Source organism: Acomys russatus, chromosome 28 (assembly GCF_903995435.1).
Source record: "Acomys russatus chromosome 28, mAcoRus1.1, whole genome shotgun sequence".
Classification (NCBI taxonomy): Eukaryota; Metazoa; Chordata; class Mammalia; order Rodentia; family Muridae; genus Acomys; species Acomys russatus.
The window spans coordinates 9,297,639-9,300,926 of record NC_067164.1 but is presented as its reverse complement, the minus strand read 5'-3'; the positions used below and the strand labels follow the sequence as shown (position 1 = coordinate 9,300,926).

Genomic DNA, 3,288 nt, shown 5'->3' with positions numbered 1-3,288 from the left:
AGGATGGTTACCAGCTACGACGGTGACTTTGAGTTACACAGTTTTCACATGTGTGATGGGAAGTAAATAGGAATACACAAATCACAGTATAGGAAAAATTTTTATTCTTGCAAAAGTAAAAACAAACTAATTTGATTTATTATTGTTAAATTCTTATGACCCCATGGCTTTACCTAGGATATATCATACTGCTCAAATAACACTAGATGATAAATAATAGGCAGGTAGATAGATGAGGGGGGGTTCCTTTGGAAAATATTATTAAATCAATCGTATTTTTAAAAGGAACTTTTGTCGACAATATTCATAAAATATATGAGAACAGAAATCTGCTTCTAATGAAGCTTCGTGTACTTTGAAATTACATTTTGTCTCTCTGTAAGTAGAATGTACATCGGCACCCCTAACCCCCAAGACTTGGAGCAGGTTTTATTTCAGATGTAACACAGACAGCAATGACAAGGTCAGGCACAACATTGTAAGAGGTCCCCTTCCATCTCTGCCCTGACCTCTAAGTCCAAAATAGGTAAGGGGAGAGGGCTGGTCTCTGTGACAAGCAGCATTATCAGTGGTAGGCTTGGCAAGACAGGGTTAGGGTCTGAGTCCCAACACGTTGGAATGATTAAAAGAAAAACAAAAACCTGCTGGAGAGTCCGGCTTTCTTGGATTGCCCACGGATGAGGTCCTAGCTCCACACCAGTGCAGCCTCATTCTCTGTGACAGCGTTAGAGTCTCCTTTCTCTTCAGTGGCCACAATGGGGAAGGCTTAGGAGGCTGGCGCTGGAAGAGGGCTGCCCGATTCTGCTGCGTACCCTTTTCCACCCAGTGCACATAGAGCAGGAAGGCACAGTTGTCAATGAGGCGCCGTACTGGCCGCAGTGCATAGGGGTCCCTCGATAGTGCATTCTTGGTTAGTGGCCGTAAACGGTGAGTGCTTAAGGCCACTCCTCCAGCAGCCAAAATTGTCCACATTGCCACCCAGAACCTCTGGCAAGGCGGGAGGTTCCAGGGCTGGCTGTCTTCACAGCGTTCAAAGAAGGGGTGCTGTAGGGCTTGCTCTCAGGCGTTTCTTAGGATCCACCTGCAGCAGCCTTGAGATCAGATCTTTGACGGTGTTTGAACCATCATCCCACTCGGGTGAACTGAACTGGTACTGGCCTTCCATGGTCATGAATACATAGCATCAGAAATTGGCGCTGGTGCCAGAATGGTGGTGGGCAGGCCAGAAGTGTGAACAAGATCACCCACAGGCCCAGAGGTTGACTTCCTCGCCGTGGTCCGGATGGGTTCCATCCAGGGAACATTTATGGATCTCTAGTTCTAGATACCCTGGAGTTCCACGCAACTCTCAAAACTTTTCGCCAGGTTCCAAATCACAGGAGAACCCAAGTCCGAAAGACAGATCTGCATACTGTTACCTAGGAGAATATTCTCGAACTTCAGGTCTCCTGTACAATGTTGTTAGAATGGAGAAAGCTCACTGCTTCAGCAGAGACCTCAGGATCGACCTGGTTTCCCTTTCTGAAATGGCCACCTTCTCTGTGAGATAGTCAAACAGCTCTCCTTTCCGCATCCTGTTAATGATGTCCTCAGGGTCGCACTTCTGGTAAAACTCTTTGGCCGCAGCCCAGTCAGGCAGCTCATCCTCCGGCCTCATGTCCAATGTCATTCTGAGGGGTGTGGGGGCCTGCGTGAAGGAAACAGAGGGCAATGAGGCCTACATCGTGGCTCCTGAGGACCCAGCATCTGCGGCTGGGGAGCCAGGATCCTGGGGGTGGCGGAGGGGAAGGATCAGGACTTGGGAGACCACAATGAAGGGCCTAAGGGGAAGGGAGGGGAGCAGGGTAGGAAAGGGGACATGGAAGGGAAGGGCTAAAGGTGTCTGGGAAGAAGGGGAAAATGTCATAGGTGCTAAAATTTTAAGTATTTGATCCCCTCTTTTTGAGAAGGGAAGAAAGGGAAAAGAAAGTTAATGTCTTGAAAAAGTTTCCACACACGAGAAAGCATAAAATAAATGTCAATTGATTTCTCTCTGCTCGATTGTTTCCGGGTCCACTTATGTCCAGCCAGGCTCACCTCTAACTTACTCATTTCCCTAAACTCATTCTTCCTTTATAGAATAATTATACCCGGGTATTCAGCCAGTCATTCTTCACTTCTCTGGATAAGGAAAGTTGAGGAGAGTGTTTCCATTCAGAATTATGCTTTTCAATAATTTAAAAAAAAAAAAAAAAAGGCCCTGAAGCTCACCGGCAAAGACTGAGTTTTTGCAGAAGAGGAAAACTCTTAAGAGGGTCAACTTGTTTATAATTGGCTTGGAAGACTGCCCTTTCCTTCAAAGGATCCTGGTGACAGACTTGCTTATTTTTACTTCAGAACAATTATTTTTAAATTAGAACCATACATTTATGAGATTAGTGACACTGGAAATCCTTTACGAAAAACAAACAAAATCGTCTCTGATTATCAAACTTCAGATAACAGCAGATTAATAACCCGGGTTGTTTTGAAAGGAGAAAATGTCTTCTTGTAAAAACTAACATCGAGTTCTATCCAAGATCCAGAGAGGAAAATAGTTAAATATTTACAGCAGAAATTTATATACCTCACTTCTTCAAATCAATTAGCTTATTTGAACGGATGTTCAAATTTACAGCACACCCCCTTCTCCTATTTGAACTCCAACGCTATTATGTGCCTTTAGAAAAGAGGCAGACATGAAAATGTGGTTTTTTTTTCTCATCTGCAAGAGGTTTGTTTCTAAATCCTCTTTCCAAGATGAAATCCTATCAACAGTCCATGTAAAAAGACCATACTGCAGAGACCTAAAATTAATTCTAACTGCTCGTCCATGAGAACAACACAATTCTCCACAAAAGCACACAGAGGTCAAGCCTTCCTTTGTACCCAGACCAACACATCCCCCCAGGCTGTAGCGACAGGCTGTCTGGGGAACACTTTTTGATTACTCCCCTCTTTTTGAGATTGGCATTGTTAAGAGCTATCAGCACAATACCTGCAAGCTCTTTCTCAGGGAGGCATTTATTTATGGCAAGAAGGGTTAATGGTACCAAGGGGAGCCATCAGTGGGAGATTTGCATCTCACCTGCTTATTCTTGCCTATAGAATCAGGTTTCCCTGCTTCTCAGACACTCCTATATGCCAACACAGCGACCTACATCTGGCAGCCTGTTTTTCATAGGAAACCCTCTAGCAAAAGCCAACGTCCTCTGAATAGGATGCGAATGGCAAAGACACGCAAAGATACCACAAGGTTAACTTACCTAT

At 44.6% G+C, this 3,288-nt stretch overlaps 1 pseudogene; it reads right to left on the bottom strand.

Moving 5' to 3' along the window:
• Positions 1 to 685: 685 nt before the first annotated feature.
• LOC127210996 (phosphorylase b kinase gamma catalytic chain, liver/testis isoform-like) lies at positions 686 to 1,573 on the bottom strand (annotated as a pseudogene).
• Positions 1,574 to 3,288: the final 1,715 nt, after the last annotated feature.